The sequence below is a fragment of the Dipodomys merriami genome, unplaced genomic scaffold (assembly GCF_024711535.1).
Source record: "Dipodomys merriami isolate MVZ:Mamm:240054 unplaced genomic scaffold, mDipMer1.0.p SCAF_9, whole genome shotgun sequence".
Lineage (NCBI taxonomy): Eukaryota > Metazoa > Chordata > Mammalia > Rodentia > Heteromyidae > Dipodomys > Dipodomys merriami.
The window spans coordinates 1,088,664-1,110,131 of NW_027206512.1; positions in this window are offsets into that span (position 1 = coordinate 1,088,664).

The window sequence follows — 21,468 nt, forward strand, 5'->3', positions numbered from 1 at the left end:
GAATGTTTGCAACCGCGGCAGAGCTAGGCAGGCGCAATTGTGCAGCACTGCATACTGCATAACCTGGCCAAATTTCACGGGTGTACTAGAAACCACGGGGGATTTACAAGGAGATGTTCACCCGGAACAGCCGGAGGCCTGCCGGCAGCAAGATTCCGGAATGCTTCCTAAGAAGCCTTGAAAGCAGTGAAACGCTGCTATGTTGCAATAACTCAGAACCTCATTCTGACTGTTCCCGGCAGAGGTCATTCGGCTGAACACAACCGTGGACTAATTAGAGCCAGATGTAGGCAGTGCCGTCCATAGTGCTGGATGGACAGTGGTGGCGTGCCCAACAACTGAGCTCTAGTTCTCAACACTTTCAGAAAGTGCCATAAGTTGAGGTTCAACTTTTGCTCTGGTTGAGTAGAGTGTAACTGTCAAAGCTGGAATCAGTAGCACTCAGGTGAGAAGAACGAGAAGCAGATATACCCAGTCCGCTGGCCGTGTCTTCCGGGGACCAGCCTATCTGGCTGCCACGCCTGAATGTTTGCAACGGCGGCAGAGCTAGGCAGGCGCAATTGTGCAGCAATGCAAACTGCATAACCTGGCCAAATTTCACGGGTGTACAAGAAACCTCGGGGGATTTACAAGGAGATGTTCACCCGGAAACGCCGGAGGCCTGTCGGCAGCAAGATTCCGGAATTCTTCCTAAGAAGCCTTGAAAGCAATGAAACGCTCCCATGTTGCAATACCTCAGAACCTCTTTCTGAGTGTTCCCGGCAGAGGTCATTCAGCTGAACACAACCCTGGACTAATTAGATCAAGATATAAGCAGTATCGTACATAGTGGTGGATGGACAGTGGTGGCGTGCCCAACAACTGAGCTCTAGTTCTCAACACTTTCACAAAGTGCCATAAGTTGAGGTTCAGCTTACTGCTCCGGTTGAGTAGAGTGTAGCTTTCAAAGCTGGAATTAGTAGCCCTCAGGTGAGAAGAACGAGAAGCAGATATACCCAGTCTGCTGGCCGTGTTCTACGGGGACCAGCCTATCTGGCTGCCACGCCTGAATGTTTGCAACCTTGGCAGAGCTAGGCAGGCGCAATTGTGCAGCAATGCAAACTGCATAACCTGGCCAAATTTCACAGGTGTACAAGAAACCACGGGGGATTTACAAGCAGATGTTCACCCGGAACCGCCGGAGGCCTGCCGGCAGCAAGATTCCGGAATTCTTCCTAAGAAGCCTTGAAAGCAGTGAAAATCTCCTATGTTGCAATAACTGAGAACCTCATTCTGAGTGTTCCCGGCAGAGGTCATTCGGCTGAACACAACCGTGGACTAATTAGAGCCAGATGTAGGCAGTGCCGTCCATAGTGCTGGATGGACAGTGGTGGCGTGCCCAACAACTGAGCTCTAGTTCTCAACACTTTCACAAAGTGCCATAAGTTGAGGTTCAGCTTACTGCTCCGGTTGAGTAGAGTGTAGCTGTCAAAGCTGGAATTAGTAGCCCTCAGGTGAGAAGAACGAGAAGCAGATATACCCAGTCTGCTGGCCGTGTTCTACGGGGACCAGACTATCTGGCTGCCACGCCTGAATGTTTGCAACCTTGGCAGAGCTAGGCAGGCGCAATTGTGCAGCAATGCAAACTGCATAACCTGGCCAAATTTCACAGGTGTACAAGAAACCACGGGGGATTTACAAGCAGATGTTCACCCGGAACCGCCGGAGGCCTGCCGGCAGCAAGATTCCGGAATTCTTCCAAAGAAGCCTTGAAAGCAGTGAAACACTCCTATGTTGCAATACCTCAGAACCTCATTCTGAGTGTTCCCGGCAGAGGTCATTCGGCTGAACACAACCGTGGACTAATTAGAGCCAGATGTAGGCATTGCCGTCCATAGTGCTGGATGGACAGTGGTGGCGTGCCCAACAACTGAGCTCTAGTTCTCAACACTTTCACTAAGTGCCATAAGTTGAGGTTCAACTTTTGCTCCCGCTGAGAAGAGTGTACCTGTCAAAGCTGGAATCAGTAGCACTCCGGTGAGAACAACGAGAAGCAGATATACCCAGTCCGCTGGCCATGTCTTCCGGGAACCAGCCTATCTGGCTGCCACGCCTGAATGTTTGCAACCGCGGCAGAGCTAGGCAGGTGCAATTGTGCAGCAATGCAAACTGCATAACCTGGCCGAATTTCATGGGTGTACAAGAAACCTCGTGGGATTTACAAGGAGATGTTCACCCAGAACCGCCGGAGGGCTGTCGGAAGCAAGATTCCGGAATTCTTCCTAAGAAGCCTTGAAAGCAATGAAACGCTCCCATGTTGCAATAACTCAGAACCTCTTTCTGAGTGTTCCCGGCAAAGGTCATTCAGCTGAACACAACCGTGGACTAATTAGTTCAAGTTATAGGCAGTATCGTCCATAGTGCTGGATGGACAGTGGTGGCGTGCGCAACAACTGAGCTCTAGTTCTCAACACTTTCACAAAGTGCCATAAGTTGAGGTTCAGTTTACTGCTCCGGTTGAGTAGAGCGTAGCTGTCAAAGCTGGAATCAGTAGCACTCAGGTGAGAAGAACGAGAAGCAGATATACCCAGTCCGCTGGCCCTGTCCTAAGGGGACCAGCCTATCTGGCTGCCACGCCTGAATGTTTGCAACCGCGGCAGAGCTAGGCAGGCGCAATTGTGCAGCAATGCAAACTGCATAACCTGGCCAAATTTCACGGGTGTAAAAGAAACCACGGGGGATTTACAAGCAGATGTTCACCCGGAACCGCCGGAGGCCTGCCGGCAGCAAGCTTCCGGAATTCTTCCTAAGAAGCCTTGAAAGCAGTGAAACGCTCCTATGTTGCAATAACTCAGAACCTCATTCTGACTGTTCCCGGCAAAGGTCATTCAGCTGAACACAACCGTGGACTAATTAGTTCAAGATATAGGCAGTATCGTCCATAGTGCTGGATGGACAGTGGTGGCGTGCCCAACAACTGAGCTCTAGTTCTCAACACTTTCACAAAGTGCCATAAGTTGAGGTTCAGCTTACTGCTCCGGTTGAGTAGAGTGTAGCTGTCAAAGCTGGAATCAGTAGCACTCAGGTGAGAAGAACGAGAAGCAGATATACCCAGTCCGCTGGCCGTTTCCTATGGGGACCAGCCTATCTGGCTGTCATGCCTGAATGTTTGCAACCACGGCAAAGCTAGGCAGGCGCAATTGTGCAGCAATGCAAACTGCATAACCTGGCCAAATTTCACGGGCGTACAAGAAACCACGGGGGATTTACAAGCAGATGTTCACCCGGAACCCCCGGAGGCCTTCCGACAGCAAGATTCCGGAATTCTTCCTAAGAAGCCTTGAAAGCAGTGAAACTCTCCTATGTAGCAATAACTCAGAACCTCATTCTGAGTGTTCCCAGCAGAGGTCATTCAGCTGAACACAACCGTGGACTAATTAGAGCCAGATGTAGGCAGTGCCGTCCATAGTGCTGGATGGACAGTGGTGGCGTGCCCAACAACTGAGCTCTAGTTCTCAACACTTTCACAAAGTGCCATAAGTTGAGGTTCAGTTTACTGCTCCGGTTGAGTAGAGCGTAGCTGTCAAAGCTGGAATCAGTAGCACTCAGGTGAGAAGAACGAGAAGCAGATATACCCAGTACGCTGGCCCTGTCCTAAGGGGACCAGCCTATCTGGCTGCCACGCCTGAATGTTTGCAACCGCGGCAGAGCTAGGCAGGCGCAATTGTGCAGCAATGCAAACTGCATAACCTGGCCAAATTTCACGGGTGTACAAGAAACCACGGGGGATTTACAAGCAGATGTTCACCCGGAACCGCAAGAGGCCTGCCGGCAGCAAGATTCCGGAATTCTTCCAAAGAAGCCTTGAAAGCAGTGAAACGCTCCTATGTTGCAATACCTCAGAACCTCATTCTGACTGTTCCCGGCAAAGGTCATTCAGCTGAACACAACCGTGGACTAATTAGTTCAAGATATAGCCAGTATCGTCCATAGTGCTGGATGGACAGTGGTGGCGTGCCCAACAACTGAGTTCTAGTTCTCAACACTTTCACAAAGTGCCATAAGTTGAGGTTCAGCTTACTGCTCCGGTTGAGTAGAGTGTAGCTGTCAAAGCTGGAATCAGTAGCACTCAGGTGAGAAGAACCAGAAGCAGATATACCCAGTCCGCTGGCCGTTTCCTAAGGGGACCAGACTATCTGGCTGTCATGCCTGAATGTTTGCCACCACGGCAGAGCTAGGCAGGCGCAATTGTGCAGCAATGCAAACTGCATAACCTGGCCAAATTTCACGGGTGTACAAGAAACCTCGCGGGATTTACAAGGAGATGTTCACCCCGAACCGCCCGAGGCCGGTCGGCAGCAAGTTTCCGGAATTGTTGCTTAGAAGCCTTGAAAGCAGTGAAACGCTCCTATATTGCAATAACTCAGTACCTCATTCTGAGTGTTCCCGGCAGAGGTCATTCGGCTGAACACAACCGTGGACTAATTAGAGCCAGATGTAGGCAGTGCCGTCCATAGTGCTGGATGGACAGTGGTGGCATGCCCAACAACTGAGCTCTAGTTCTCAACACTTTCACAAAGTGCCATAAGTTGAGGTTCAGCTTACTGCTCCGGTTGAGTAGAGTGTAGCTGTCAAAGCTGGAATCAGTAGCACTCAGGTGAGAAGAACGGGAACAGATATACCCAGTCCGCTGGCCGTGTCTTCCGTGAACCACCCTATCTGGCTGCCACGCCTGAATGTTTGCAACCGCGGCAGAGCTAGGTGGGCGCAATTGTGCAGCAATGCAAACTGCATAACCTGGCCAAATTTCACGGGTGTACAAGAAACCACGGGGGATTTACAAGGAGATGTTCACCCGGAACCGCCGGGGGCCTTGCCGGCAGCAAGATTCCGGAATTCTTCCTAAGAAGCCTTGAAAGCAGTGAAACGCTCCTATGTAGCAATAACTCAGAACCTCATTCTGAGTGTTCCCAGCAGAGGTCATTCGGCTGAACACAACCGTGGACAAATTAGAGTCAGATGTAGGCAGTGCCGTCCATAGTGCTGGATGGACAGTGGTGGCGTGCCCAACAACTGAGCTCTAGTTCTCAACACTTTCACAAAGTGCCATAAGTTGAGGTTCAGCTTACTGCTCCGGTTGAGTAGAGTGTAGCTGTCAAAGCTGGAATCAGTAGCACTCATGTGAGAAGAACGAGAAGCAGATATACCCAGTCCGCTGGCCGTGTCTTCCGGGGACCAGCCTATCTGGCTGCCACGCCTGAATGTTTGCAACCGCGGCAGAGCTAGGCAGGCGCAATTGTGCAGCAATGCAAATTGCATAACCTGGCCAAATTTCACGGGTGTACAAGAAACCACGGGGGATTTACAAGGAGATGTTCACCCGGAACCGCCGGAGGCCTGCCGGCAGCAAGATTCCGGAATTCTTCCTAAAAAGCCTTGAAAGCAGTGAAACGCTCCTATGTTGCAATATCTCAGAACCTCATTCTGAGTGTTCCCGGCAGAGGTCATTCGTCTGAACCCAACCGTGGACTAATTAGAGCCAGATGTAGGCAGTGCCGTCCATAGTGCTGGATGGACAGTGGTGGCGTGCACAACAACTGAGCTCTAGTTATCAACACTTTCACAAAGTGCCATAAGTTGAGGTTCAGCTTACCGCTCCGGTTGAGTAGAGTGTAGCTGTCAAAGCTGGAATAAGTAGCACTCAGGTGAGAAGAACGAGAAGCAGATATACCCAGTCCGCTGGCCGTGTCTTCCTTTGGCCAGCCTATCTGGCTGCCACGCCTGAATGTTTGCAACCGCGGCAGAGCTAGGCGGGCGCAATTGTGCAGCAATGCAAACTGCATAACCTGGCTAAATTTCACGGGTGTACAAGAAACCACGGGGGATTTACAAGCAGATGTTCACGCGGAACCGCCGGTGGCCTTGCCGGCAGCAAGATTCCGGAATTCTTCCTAAGAAGCCTTGAAAGCAGTGAAACGCTCCTATGTAGCAATAACTCAGAACCTCATTCTGAGTGTTCCCAGCAGAGGTCATAGGGCTGAACACAACCGTGGACAAATTAGAGCCAGATGTAGGCAGTGCCGTCCATAGTGCTGGATGGACAGTGGTGGCGTGCCCAACAACTGAGCTCTAGTTCTCAACACTTTCACAAAGTGCCATAAGTTGAGGTTCAGCTTACTGCTCCGGTTGAGTAGAGTGTAGCTGTCAAAGCTGGAATCAGTAGCACTCAGGTGAGAAGAACGAGAAGCAGATATACCCAGTCCGCTGGCCGTGTCTTCCGTGGACCAGCCTATCTAGCTGCCACGCCTGAATGTTTGCAACCGCGGCAGAGCTAGGCAGGCGCAATTGTGCAGCAATGCAAACTGCATAACCTGGCCAAATTTCACAGGTGTACAAGAAACCACGGGGGATTTACAAGGAGATGTTCACCCGGAACCGACGGAGGCCTGCCGGCAGCAAGATTCCGGAATTCTTCCTAAGAAGCCTTGAAAGCAGTGAAACGCTCCTATGTTGCAATACCTCAGAACCTCATTCTGAGTGGTCCCGGCAGAGGTCATTCTGCTGAACACAACCGTGGTCTAATTAGAGCCAGATGTAGGCAGTGCCGTCCATAGTGCTGGATGGACAGTGGTGGCGTGACCAACAACTGAGCTCTAGTTCTCAACACTTTCACAAAGTGCCATAAGTTGAGGTTCAGCTTACTGCTCCGGTTGAGTAGAGTGTAGCTGTCAAAGCTGGAATCAGTAGCACTCAGGTGAGAAGAACGAGAAGCAGATATACCCAGTCCGCTGGCCGTGTCCTACGGGGACCAGCCATTCTGGCTGCCAAGCCTGAATGTTTGCAACCGTGGCAGAGCTAGGCGGGCGCAATTGTGCAGCAATGCAAACTGCATAACCTGGCCAAATTTCACGAGTGTACAAGAAACCACGGGGGATTTGCAAGGAGATGTTCACCCGGAACCGCCGGAGGCCTGCCGGCAGCAAGATTCCGGAATTCTTCCTAAGAAGCCTTGAAAGCAGTGAAACGCTCCTATGTTGCAATAGCTCAGAACCTCATTCAGAGTGTTCCCGGCAGAGGTCATTCTGCTGAACACAACCGTGGACTAATTAGATGCAGATGTAGGCAGTGCCGTCCATAGTGCTGGATGGAAAGTGGTGGCGTGCCCAACAACTGAGCTCTAGTTCTCAACACTTTCACAAAGTGCCATAAGTTGAGCTTCAGCTTACTGCTCCGGTTGAGTAGAGATTAGCTATCAAAACTGGAATCAGTAGCACTCAGGTGAGAAGAACGAGAAGCAGATATACCCAGTCCGCTGGCCGTGTCTTCCGTGGACCAGCCTATCTAGCTGCCACGCCTGAATGTTTGCAACCGCGGCAGAGCTAGGCAGGCGCAATTGTGCAGCAATGCAAACTGCATAACCTGGCCAAATTTCACGGGTGTACAAGAAACCACGGGGGATTTACAAGGAGATGTTCACCCGGAAGCGCCGGAGGCCTGCCGGCAGGAAGATTCCGGAATTCTTCCTAAAAAGCCTTGAAAGCAGTGAAACGCTCCTATGTTGCAATACCTCAGAACCTCTTTCTGAGTGGTCCCGGCAGAGGTCATTCTGCTGAACACAACCGTGGACTAATTAGAGCCAGATGTAGGCAGTGCCGTCCATAGTGCTATAAGGACAGTGGTGTCGTGCCCAACAACTGAGCTCTAGTTCTCAACACTTTCACAAAGTGCCATAAGTTGAGGTTCAGCTTACTGCTCCGGTTGAGTAGAGTGTAGCTGTCAAAGCTGGAATCAGTAGCACTCAGGTGAGAAGAACGAGAAGCAGATATACCCAGTCCCCGGGCCGTGTCTTCCGGGGACCAGCCTATCTGGCTGCCAAGCCTGAATGTTTGCAACCGCGGCAGAGCTAGGCAGGCGCAATTGTGCAGCAATGCAAACTGTATAGCCTGGCCAAATTTCCCGGGTGTACAAGAAACCACGGGGGATATACAAGGAGATGTTCACCCGGAACCGCCGGAGGCCTGTCAGCAGCAAGATTCCGGAATTCTTCCTAAGAAGCCTTGAAAGCAGTGAAACGCTCCCATGTTGCAATAACTCAGAACCTCTTTCTGAGTGTTCCCGGCAGAGGTCATTCAGCTGAACACAACCGTGGACTAATTAGATCAACTTATAGGCAGTGTCGTCCATAGTGCTGGATTTACAGTGGTGGAGTGCCCAACAACTGAGCTCTAGTTCTCAACACTTTCACAAAGTGCCATAAGTTGAAGTTCAGCTTACTGCTCCGGTTGAGTAGAGTGTAGCTGTCAAAGCTGGAATCAGTAGCACTCAGGTGAGAAGAACGGGAACAGATATACCCAGTCTGCTGGCCGTGTCTTCCGTGGACCAGCCTATCTGGCTGCCACGCCTGAATGTTTGCAACCGCGGCAGAGCTAGGTGGGCGCAATTGTGCAGCAATGCAAACTGCATAACCTGGCCAAATTTCACGGGTGTACAAGAAACCACGGGGGATTTACAAGGAGATGTTCACCCGGAACCGCCGGAGGCCTTGCCGGCAGCAAGATTCCGGAATTCTTCCTAAGAAGCCTTGAAAGCAGTGAAACGCTCCTATGTAGCAATAACTCAGAACCTCATTCTGAGTGTTCCCAGCAGAGGTCATTCTGCTGAACACAACCGTGGACAAATTAGAGTCAGATGTTGGCAGTGCCGTCCATAGTGCTGGATGGACAGTGGTGGCGTGCCCAACAACTGAGCTCTAGTTCTCAACACTTTCACAAAGTGCCATAAGTTGAGGTTCAGCTTACTGCTCCGGTTGAGTAGAGTGTAGCTGTCAAAGCTGGAATCAGTAGCACTCATGTGAGAAGAACGAGAAGCAGATATACCCAGTCCGCTGGCCGTGTCTTCCGTGGACCAGCCTATCTGGCTGCCACGCCTGAATGTTTGCAAACGCGGCAGAGCTAGGCAGGCGCAATTGTGCAGCAATGCAAATTGCATAACCTGGCCAAATTTCACGGGTGTACAAGAAACCACGGGGGATTTACAAGGAGATGTTCACCCGGAACCGCCGGAGGCCTGCCGGCAGCTAGATTCCGGAATTCTTCCTAAAAAGCCTTGAAAGCAGTGAAACGCTCCTATGTTGCAATATCTCAGAACCTCATTCTGAGTGTTCCCGGCAGAGGTCATTCGTCTGAACCCAACCGTGGACTAATTAGAGCCAGATGTAGGCAGTGCCGTCCATAGTGCTGGATGGACAGTGGTGGCGTGCCCAACAACTGAGCTCTAGGTCTCAACACTTTCACAAAGTGCCATAAGTTGAGGTTCAGCTTACTGCTCCGGTTGAGTAGAGTGTAGCTGTCAAAGCTGGAATCAGTAGCACTCAGGTGAGAAGAACGAGAAGCAGATATACCCAGTCCGCTGGCCGTGTCTTCCGGGGACCAGCCGATCTGGCTGCCACGCCTGAATGTTTGCATTCGCGGCAGAGCTAGGCAGGCGCAATTGTGCAGCAATGCAAACTGCATAACCTGGCCAAATTTCACGGGTGTACAAGAAACCACGGGGGATTTACAAGGAGATGTTCACCCGGAACCGCCGGAGGCCTGCCGGCAGCAAGATTCCAGAATTCTTCCTAAGAAGCCTTGAAAGCAGTGAAACGTTCCTATGTTGCAATAACTCAGAACCTCATTCTGACTGTTCCCGGTTGAAGTCATTCAGCTGAACACAACCTTGGACTAATTAGAGCCAGATGTAGGCAGTGCCTTCCATAGTGCTGGATGGACAGTGGTGGCGTGCACAACAACTGAGCTCTAGTTATCAACACTTTCACAAAGTGCCATAAGTTGAGGTTCAGCTTACCGCTCCGGTTGAGTAGAGTGTAGCTGTCAAAGCTGGAATCAGTAGCACTCAGGTGAGAAGAACGAGAAGCAGATATACCCAGTCCGCTGCCCGTGTCCTACGGGGACCAGCCTATCTGGCTGCCAAGCCTGAATCTTTGCAAACGAGGCAGAGCTAGTCAGGCGCAATCGTGCAGCAATGCAAACTGCATAACCTGGCCAAATTTCACGAGTATACAAGAAACCACGGGGGATTTACAAGCAGATGTTCACCCGGAACAGCCGGAGGCCTGCCTGCAGCAAGATTCCGGAATTCTTCCTAAGAAGCCTTGAAACCAGTGAAATGCTCCTATGTTGCAATAACTCAGAACCTCATTCTGAGTGTTCCCGGCAGAGGTCATTCGGCTGAACACAACCGTGGACTAAGTAGAGCCAGTTGTACGCAGTGCCGTCCATAATGCTGGATGGACAGTGGTGGCGTGCCCAACAACTGAGCTCTAGTTCTCAACACTTTCACAAAGTGCCATAAGTTGAGGTTCAGCTTACTGCTCCGGTTGACTAGAGTGTAGTTGTCAAAGCTTGAATCAGTAGCACTCAGGTGAGAAGAAGAGGAAGGAGATATACCCAGTCCGCTGGCCGTGTCCTAAGGGGCAGTCCTATCTGGCTGCCACGCCTGAATATTTGCAACCGCGGCAGAGCTAGGCAGGCGCAATTGTGCAGCAATGCAAACTGCATAACCTGGCCAAATTTCACGGGTGTACAAGAAACCACGGGGGATTTACAAGGAGATATTCACCCGGAAGCGCCGGAGGCCTGCCGGCAGGAAGATTCCGGAATTCTTCCTAAAAAGCCTTGAAAGCAGTGAAACGCTCCTATGTTGCAATACCTCAGAACCTCATTCTGAGTGGTCCCGGCAGAGGTCATTCTGCTGAACACAACCGTGGACTAATTAGAGCCAGATGTAGGCAGTGCCGTCCATAGTGCTATAAGGACAGTGGTGTCGTGCCCAACAACTGAGCTCTAATTCTCAACACTTTCACAAAGTGCCATAAGTTGAGGTTCAGCTTACTGCTCCGGTTGAGTAGAGTGTAGCTGTCAAAGCTGGAATCAGTAGCACTCAGGTGAGAAGAAGGAGAAGCAGATATACCCAGTCCCCTGGCCGTGTCTTCCGGGGACCAGCCTATCTGGCTGCCAAGCCTGAATGTTTGCAACCGCGGCAGAGCTAGGCAGGCGCAATTGTGCAGCAATGCAAACTGCATAACCTGGCCAAATTTCCCGGGTGTACAAGAAACCACGGGGGATTTACACGTAGATGTTCACCCGGAACAGCCGGAGGCCTGCCGGCAGCAAGATTCCGGAATTCTTCCTAAGAAGCCTTGAAAGCAGTGAAACGCTCCCATGTTGCAATAACTCAGAACCTCTTTCTGAGTGTTCCCGGCAGAGGTCATTCAGCTGAAAACAACCGTGGACAAATTAGATCAACATATAGGCAGTGTCGTCCACAGTGCTGGATTTACAGTGGTGGAGTGCCCAACAACTGAGCTCTAGTTCTCAACACTTTCACAAAGTGCCATAAGTTGAGGTTCAGCTTACTGCTCCGGTTGAGTAGAGTGTAGCTGTCAAAGCTGGAATCAGTAGCACTCATGTGAGAAGAACGAGAAGCAGATATACCCAGTCCGCTGGCCGTGTCTTCCGGGGACCAGCCTATCTGGCTGCCACGCCTGAATGTTTGCAACCGCGGCAGAGCTAGGCAGGCGCAATTGTGCAGCAATGCAAATTGCATAACCTGGCCAAATTTCACGGGTGTACAAGAAACCACGGGGGATTTACAAGGAGATGTTCACCCGGAACCGCCGGAGGCCTGCCGGCAGCAAGATTCCGGAATTCTTCCTAAAAAGCCTTGAAAGCAGTGAAACGCTCCTATGTTGCAATATCTCAGAACCTCATTCTGAGTGTTCCCGGCAGAGGTCATTCGTCTGAACCCAACCGTGGACTAATTAGAGCCAGATGTAGGCAGTGCCGTCCATAGTGCTGGATGGACAGTGGTGGCGTGCCCAACAACTGAGCTCTAGGTCTCAACACTTTCACAAAGTGCCATAAGTTGAGGTTCAGCTTACTGCTCCGGTTGAGTAGAGTGTAGCAGTCAAAGCTGTAATCAGTAGCACTCAGGTGAGAAGAACGAGAAGCAGATATACCCAGTCCGCTGGCCGTGTCTTCCGGGGACCAGCCGATCTGGCTGCCACGCCTGAATGTTTGCTTTCGCGGCAGAGCTAGGCAGGCGCAATTGTGCAGCAATGCAAACTGCATAACCTGGCCAAATTTCACGGGTGTACAAGAAACCACGGGGGATTTACAAGGAGATGTTCACCCGGAACCGCCGGAGGCCTGCCGGCAGCAAGATTCCAGAATTCTTCCTAAGAAGCCTTGAAAGCAGTGAAACGTTCCTATGTTGCAGTAACTCAGAACCTCATTCTGACTGTTCCCGGCAGAAGTCATTCAGCTGAACACAACCTTGGACTAATTAGAGCCAGATGTAGGCAGTGCCTTCCATAGTGCTGGATGGACAGTGGTGGCGTGCACAACAACTGAGCTCTAGTTATCAACACTTTCACAAAGTGCCATAAGTTGAGGTTCAGCTTACCGCTCCGGTTGAGTAGAGTGTAGCTGTCAAAGCTGGAATAAGTAGCACTCAGGTGAGAAGAACGAGAAGCAGATATACCCAGTCCGCTGGCCGTGTCTTCCTTTGGCCAGCCTATCTGGCTGCCACGCCTGAATGTTTGCAACCGCGGCAGAGCTTGGCGGGCGCAATTGTGCAGCAATGCAAACTGCATAACCTGGCTAAATTTCACGGGTGTACAAGAAACCACGGGGGATTTACAAGAAGATGTTCACGCGGAACCGCCGGTGGCCTTGCCGGCAGCAAGATTCCGGAATTCTTCCTAAGAAGCCTTGAAAGCAGTGAAACGCTCCTATGTAGCAATAACTCAGAACCTCATTCTGAGTGTTCCCAGCAGAGGTCATTGGGCTGAACACAACCGTGGACAAATTAGAGCCAGATGTAGGCAGTGCCGTCCATAGTGCTGGATGGACAGTGGTGGCGTGCCCAACAACTGAGCTCTAGTTCTCAACACTTTCACAAAGTGCCATAAGTTGAGGTTCAGCTTACTGCTCCGGTTGAGTAGAGTGTAGCTGTCAAACCTGGAATCAGTAGCACTCAGGTGAGAAGAACGAGAAGCAGATATACCCAGTCCCCTGGCCGTGTCTTCCGGGGACCAGCCTATCTGGCTGCCAAGCCTGAATGTTTGCAACCGCGGCAGAGCTAGGCAGGCGCAATTGTGCAGCAATGCAAACTGTATAACCTGGCCAAATTTCCCGGGTGTACAAGAAACCACGGGGGATTTACAAGGAGATGTTCACCCGGAACCGCCGGAGGCCTGTCAGCAGCAAGATTCCGGAATTCTTCCTAAGAAGCCTTGAAACCAGTGAAATGCTCCTATGTTGCAATAACTCAGAACCTCTTTCTGAGTGTTCCCGGCAGAGGTCATTCGGCTGAACACAACCGTGGACTAAGTAGAGCCAGTTGTATGCAGTGCAGTCCATAATGCTGGATGGACAGTGGTGGCGTGCCCAACAACTGAGCTCTAGTTCTCAACACTTTCACAAAGTGCCATAAGTTGAGGTTCAGCTTACTGCTCCGGTTGAGTAGAGTGTAGCTGTCAAAGCTGGAATCAGTAGCACTCAGGTGAGAAGAACGAGAAGCAGATATACCCAGTCCGCTGGCCGTGTCTTCCGGGGACCAGCCTATCTGGCTGCCACGCCTGAATGTTTGCAACCGCGGCAGAGCTAGGCAGGCGCAATTGTGCAGCAATGCAAACTGCATAACCTGGCCAAATTTCACGGGTGTACAAGAAACCACCGGGGATTTACAAGCAGATGTTCACCTGGATCCGCCGGAGGAGTGCCGGCAGCAAGATTCCGAAATTCTTCCTAAAAAGCCTTTAAAGCAGTGAAACGCTCCTTTGTAGCAGTAACTCAGAACCTCATTCTGAGTGTTCCCGGCAGAGATCATTCAGCTGAACACAACCGTGGACTAATTAGAGCCAGATGTAGGCAGTGCCGTCGATAGTGCTCGATGGACAGTGGTGGCGTGCCCAACAACTGAGCTCTAGTTCTCAACACTATCATAAAGTGCCATAAGTTGAGGTTCAGCTTACTGCTCCGGTTGAGTAGATTGTAGCTGTCAAAGCTGGAATCAGTAGCACTCAGGTGAGAAGAACGAGAAGCAGATATACGCAGTCCGCTGGCCGTGTCTTCCTGGGACCAGCCTATCTGGCTTCCACGCCTGAATGTTTGCCACCGCGGCAGAGCTAGGCAGGCGCAATTGTGCAGCAATGCAAACTGCATAACCTGGCCAAATTTCACGGGTGTACAAGAAACCAAGGGGGATTTACAAGGAGATGTTCACCCGGAACAACCGGAGGCCTGCCGGCAGCAAGATTCCGGAATTCTTCCTAAGAAGCCTTGAAAGCAATGAAACGCTCCCATGTTGCAATAACTCAGAACCTCTTTCTGAGTGTTCCCGGCAGAGGTCATTCGGCTGAACACAACCGTGGACTAATTAGATCAAGATATAGCCAGTGTCGTCCATAGTGCTGGATGGACAGTGGTGGCGTGCCCAACAACTGAGCTCTAGTTCTCAACACTTTCACAAAGTGCCATAAGTTGAGGTTCAGCTTACTGCTCCGGTTGAGTAGAGTGTAGCTGTCAAAGCTGGAATCAGTAGCACTCAGGTGAGAAGAACGAGAAGCAGATATACCCAGTCCGCTGGCCGTATCTTCCGGGGACCAGCCTATCTGGCTGCGACGCCTGAATGTTTGCAACCGCGGCAGAGCTAGGCAGGCGCAATTGTGCAGCACTGCAAACTGCATAACCTGGCCAAATTTCACGGGTGTACCAGAAACCACGGGGGATTTACAAGGAGATGTTCACCCGGAACTGCCGGAGGCCTGCCCACAGCAAGATTCCTGAATTCTTCCTAAGAAGCCTTGAAAGCAGTGAATCGCTCCTATGCTGCAATACCTCAGAACCTCATTCTGAGTGTTCCCGGCAGAAGTCATTCAGCTGAACACAACCGTGGACTAATTAGAGCCAGATGTAGGCAGTGCCGTCCATAGTGCTGGATGGACAGTGGTGTCGTGCCCAACAACTGAGCTCTAGTTCTCAACACTTTCACAAAGTGCCATAAGTTGAGGTTCAGCTTACTGCTCCGGTTGAGTAGAGTATAGCTGTCAAAGCTGGAATCAGTAGCACTCAGGTGAGAAGAACGAGAAGCAGATATACCCAGTCCGCTGGCCGTGTCTTCCGGGGACCAGCCTATCTGGCTGCCACGCCTGAATGTTTGCAACCGCGGCAGAGCTAGGCAGGCGCAATTGTGCAGCAATGCAAACTGCATAACCTGGCCAAATTTCACGGCTGTACAAGAAACCTCGGGGGATTTACAAGGAGATGATCACCCGGAACCGACCGAGGCCGGTCGGCAGCAAGATTCCGGAATTCTTCCTAAGAAGCCTTGAAAGCAATGAAACGCTCCAATGTTGCAATAACTCAGAACCTCTTTCTGAGAGTTCCCGGCAGAGGTCATTCAGCTGAACACAACCGTAGACTAATTAGATCAAGATATAGGTAGTGTCGTCCATAGTTCTGGAAGGACAGTGGTGGAGTGCCGAACAACTGAGCTCTAGTTCTCAACACTTTCACAAAGTGCCATAAGTTGAGGTTCAGCTTACTGCTCCGGTTGAGTAGAGTGTAGCTGTCAAAGCTGGAATCAGTAGCACTCAGGTGAGAAGTACGAGAAGCAGATATACCCAGTCCACTGGCCGTGTCCTACTTTGACCAGCCTATCTGGCGGCCAAGTGTGAATGTTTGAAACCGCGGCAGAGCTAGGCAGGCGCAATTGTGCAGCAATGCAAACTGCATAACCTGGCCAAATTTCACGGGTGTACAAGAAACCACGGGGGATTTACAAGGAGATGTTCATCCGGAACCGCCGTAGGCCTGCCGGCAGCAAGGTTCCGGGATTCTTCCTAAGAAGCCTTGAAAGCAGTGAAACGCTCCTATGTTGCAATAACTCAGAACCTCATTCTGACTGTTCCCGGCAGAGGTCATTCAGCTGAACACAACCATGGACTAATTAGAGCTAGATGTAGGCAGTGCCGTCCATAGTGCTGGATGGACAGTGGTGGCGTGCCCAACAACTCAGCTCTAGTTCTCAACACTTTCACAAAGTGCCATAAGTTGAGTTTCAGTTTACTGCTCCGGTTGAGTAGAGTGTAGCTGTCAAAGCTGGAATCAGTAGCACTCAGGTGAGAAGAACGAGAAGCAGATATACCCAGTCCGCTGGCGGTATCCTACGGGGACCAGACTATCTGGCTGCCCCGCCTGAATGTTTGCAACCGCGGCAGAGCTAGGCAGGCGCAATTGTGCAGCAATGCAAACTGCATAACCTGGCCAAATTTCACGGGTGTACAAGAAACCACGGGGGATTTACAAGCAGATGTTCACCCGGAACTGCCGGAGGCCTGCCGGCAGCAAGATTCTGGAATTCTTCCTAAGAAGCCTTGAAAGCAGTGAAACGCTCCTAAGTGGCAATAACTCAGAACCTCATTCTGAGTGTTCCCAGCAGAGGTCATTCAGCTGAACACACCCGTGGACTAATTAGAGCCAGATGTAGGCAGGGCCGTCCATAGTGCTGGATGGACAGTGGTGGAGTGCCAAACAACTGAGCTGTAGTTCTCAACACTTTCACAAAGTGTCATAAGTTGAGGTTCAGCTTACTGCTCCGGTTGAGTAGAGTGTAGCTGTCAAAGCTGGAATCAGTAGCACTCAGGTGAGAAGAACGAGAAGCAGATATACCCAGTCCGTTGGCCGTGTCCTACGGGGACCAGCCTATCTGGCTGCCCCGCCTGAATGTTTGCAACCGCGGCATAGCTAGGCAGGCGCAATTGTGCAGCAATGCAAACTGCATAACCTGGCCAAATTTCACGGGTGTACAAGAAACCACGGGGGATTTACAAGGAGATGTTCACCCGGAACCGCCGGAGGCCTGCTGGCAGCAAGATTCCGGAATTCTTCCTTAGAAGCCTTGAAAGCAGTGAAACGCTCCTATGTAGCAATAACTCAGAACCTCATTCTGAGTGTTCCCGGCAGAGGTCATTCAGCTGAACACAACCGTGGACTAATTAGATCAAGATATAGGCAGTGCCGTCCATAGTGCTGGATTGACAGTGGTGGCGTGCCCAACAACTGAGCTCTAGTTCTCAACACTTTCACAAAGTGCCATAAGTTGAAGTTCAGTTTACTGCTACGGTTGAGTAGAGTGTAGCCGTCAGAGCTGGAATCAGTAGCACTCAGGTGAGAAGACGGGGAAGGAGATATACCCAGTCCGCTGGCCGTGTCCTAAGGGGACCAGCCTATCTGGCTGCCCCGCCTGAATGTTTGCAACCGCGGCAGAGATAGGCAGGCGCAATTGTGCAGCAATGCAAACTGCATAACCTGGCCAAATTTCACGGGTGTACAAGAAACCACGGGGGATTTACAAGGAGATGTTCACCCGGAACCGCCGGAGGCCTGCCGGCAGCAAGATTCCGGAATTCTTCCCAAGAAGCCTTGAAAGCAGTGAAACGCTCCTATGTTGCAATAACTCAGAACCTCATTCTGACTATTCCTGGCAGAGGTCATTCAGCTGAACACAACCGTGGACTAATTAGAGCCAGATGTAGGCAGTGCCATCCATAGTGCTGGATGGACAGTGGTGGCGTGCCCAACAACTGAGCTCTAGTTCTCAACACTTTCACAAAGTGCCATAAGTTGAGGTTCAGCTTACTGCTCCGGTTGAGTAGAGTGTAGCTGTCAAAGCTGGAATCAGTAGCACTCAGGTGAGAAGAACGTGAAGCAGATATACCCAGTCCGCTGGCCGTGTCTTCCGGGGACCAGCCTATCTGGCTGCCACGCCTGAATGTTTGCAACCGCGGCAGAGCTAGGCAGGCGCAATTGTGCAGCAATGCAAACTGCATAACCTGGCCAAATTTCACGGGTGTACAAGAAAGCTCGGGGGATTTACAATTAGATGTTCACCCGGAACCGCCGGAGGCCTGCCGGCAGCAAGATTCCGGAATTCTTCCCAAGAAGCCTTGAAAGCAGTGAAACGCTCCTATGTTGCAATAACTCAGAACCTCTTTCTGAGTGTTCCCGGCAGAGGTCATTCGGCTGAACACAACCGTGGACTAATTAGAGCCAGATGTAGGCAGTGCCGTCCATAGTGCTGGATGGACAGTGGTGGCGTGCCCAACAACTGAGCTCTAGTTCTCAACACTTTCACAAAGTGCCATAAGTTGAGGTTCAGCTTACTGCTCCGGTTGAGTAGAGTGTAGCTGTCAAATCTGGAATCAGTAGCACTCAGGTGAGAAGAACGAGACACAGATATACCCAGTCCGCTGGCCGTGTCCTACGGGGACCAGCCTATCTGGCTGCCACGCCTGAATGTTGTAATCGCGTCAGAGCTAGGCAGCCGCAATTGTGCAGCAATGCAAACTGCATAACCTGGCCAAATTTCACGGGTGTACAAGAAACCACAGGGGATTTACAAGCAGATGTTCAGCCGGAACAGCCGGAGGCCTGCCGGCAGCAAGATTCCGGAATTCTTCCTAAGAAGCCTTGAAAGCAGTGAAACGCTCCTATGTTGCAATAACTCAGAACCTCATTCTGAGTGTTTCCGGCAGAGGTCATTCAGCTGAACACAACCGTGGACTAATTAGAGCCAGATGTAGGCAGTGCCGTCCATAGTCCTGGATGGACAGTGGTGGCGTGCCCAACAACTGAGCTTAATTCTCAAAACTTTCACAAAGTGCCATAAGTTGAGGTTCAGCTTACTGCTCCGGTTGAGTAGAGTGTAGCTGTCAAAGCTGGAATCAGTAGCACTCAGGTGAGAAGAACGAGAAGCAGATATACCCAGTCTGCTGGCCGTGTCCTAAGGGGACCAGCCTATCTGGCTGCCACGCCTGAATGTTTGCAACCGCGGCGGAGCTAGGCAGAGGCAATTGTGCAGCAATGCAAACTGCATAACCTGGCCAAATTTCACGGGTGTACAAGAAACCACGGGGGATTTACAAGCAGATGTTCACCCGGAACCGCCCGAGGCCTACCGGCAGCAAGATTCTGGAATTCTTCCTAAGAAGCCTTGAAAGCAGTGAAACGCTCCTATGTTGCAATAACTCAGAACCTCATTCTGAGTGTTCCCAGCAGAGATCATTCAGCTGAACACAACCGTGGACTAATTAGAGCCAGATGTAGGCAGTGCCATCCATAGTGCTGGATGGACAGTGGTGGCTTGCCCAACAACTGAGCTCTAGTTCTCAACATTTTCACAAAGTGCCATAAGTTGAGGTTCAGCTTACTGCTCCGGTTGAGTAGAGTGTAGCTGTCAAAGCTGGAATCAGTAGCACTCAGGTGAGAAGAACGAGAAGCAGATATACCCAGTCCGCTGGCCGTGTCTTACGGGGACCAGCCTATCTGGCTGCCATGCCTGAATGTTTGCAACCGCGGCAGAGCTAGGCAGGCACAATTGTGCAGCAATGCAAACTGCATAACCTGCCCAAATTTCACAGGTGTACAAGAAACCACGGGGGATTTACAAGGAGATGTTCACCCGGAACAGCCGGAGGCCTGCCGGCAGCCAGATTCCGGAATTCTTCCAAAGAAGCCTTGAAAGCAGTGAAAAGCTCCTATGTTGCAATAACTCAGAACCTCATTCTGAGTGTTCTCGGCAGAGGTCATTCAGCTGAACACAACCGTGGACTAATTAGAGCCAGATGTAGGCAGTGCCGTCCATAGTGCTGGATGGACAGTGGTGGCGTGCCCAACAACTGAGCTCTAGTTCTCAACACTTTCACAAAGTGCCATAAGTTGAGGTTCAGCTTACTGCTCCGGTTGAGTAGAGTGTAGCTGTCAAAGCTGGAATCAGTAGCACTCAGGTGAGAAGAAGGAGAAGCAGATGTACCCAGTCCACTGGCCGTGTCCTACGGGGACCAGCCTATCTGGCTGCCAAGCCTGAATGTTTGCAACCGCGGCAGAGCTAGGCAGGCGCAATCGTGCAGCAATGCAAACTGCATAACCTGGCCAAATTTCACGGGTGTACAAGAAACCACGGGGGATTTACAAGCAGATGTTCACCCGGAACCGCTGGAGGCCTGCCGTGAGCAAGATTCCGGAATTCTTCCTAAGAATCCTTGAAAGCAGTGAAACGCTCCTATGTTGCAACAACTCAGAACCTCATTCTAACCGTTTCTGGCAGAGGTCATTCGGCTGAACACAACCGTGGACTAATTAGAGCCAGATGTAGGCAGTGCCGTCCATAGTGCTGGATGGACAGTTGTGGCGTGCCCAACAACTGAGCTCTAGTTCTCAACACTTTCACAAAGGGCCATAAGTTGAGGTTCAGCTTACTGCTCCGGTTGAGTAGAGTGTAGCTGTCAAAGCTGGAATCAGTAGCACTCAGGTGAGAAGAACGAGAAGCAGATATACCCAGTCTGCTGTCCGAGTCCTAAGGGGACCAGCCTATCTGGCTGCCAAGCCTGAATGTTTGCAACCGCGGCAGAGCTAGGCAGGCGCAATTGTGCAGCAATGCAAACTGCATAACCTGGCCAAATTTCACGGGTGTACAAGAAACCTCGGGGGATTTACAAGGAGATGTTCACCCGGAACCCCCGGAGGCCTGTCGGCAGCAAGATTCCGGAATTCTTCCTAAGAAGCCTTGAAAGCAATGAAACGCTCCCATGTTGCAATAACTCAGAACCTCTTTCTGAGTGTTCCCGACAGAAGTCATTCAGCTGAACACAACCGTGGACTAATTACATCAAGATATAGGCAGTATCGTCCATAGTGCTGGATGGACAGTGGTGGCGTGCCCAACAACTGAGCTCTAGTTCTCAACACTTTCACAAAGTGCCATAAGTTGAGGTTCAGTTTACTGCTCCGGTTGAGTAGAGTGTAGCGGTCAGAGCTGGAATCAGTAGCACTCAGGTGGGAAGAAGGGGATGGAGATATACCCAGTCCATTGGCGTGTCCTAAGGGGACCAGCCTATCTGGCTGCCACGCCTGAATGTTTGCAACCGCGGCAGAGCTAGGCAGGCGCAATTGTGCAGCAATGCAAACTGCATAACCTGGCCAAATTTCACGGGTGTACAAGAAACCACGGGGGATTTACAAGCAGATGTTCACCCGGAACAGCCGGAGGCCGGCCGGCAGCAAGATTCCGGGAATTCTTCCTAAGAAGCCTTGAAAGCAGTGAAACCCTCCTATGTTGCAATAACTCAGAACCTCATTCTGAGTGTTCCAGGCAGAGGTCATTCAGCTGAACACAATCGTGGACTAATTACAGCCAAATGTCGGCAGTGCCATCCATAGTGCTGGATGGACAGTGGTGGCGTGCCCAACAACTGAGCTCTAGTTCTCAACACTTTCACAAAGTGCCATAAGTTGAGGTTCAGCTTACTGCTCCGGTTGAGTAGAGTGTAGCTGTCAAAGCTGGAATCAGTAGCACTCAGGTGAGAACGAGAAGCAGATATACCCAGTCCGCTGGCCGTGTCTTCCGGGGACCAGCCTATCTGGC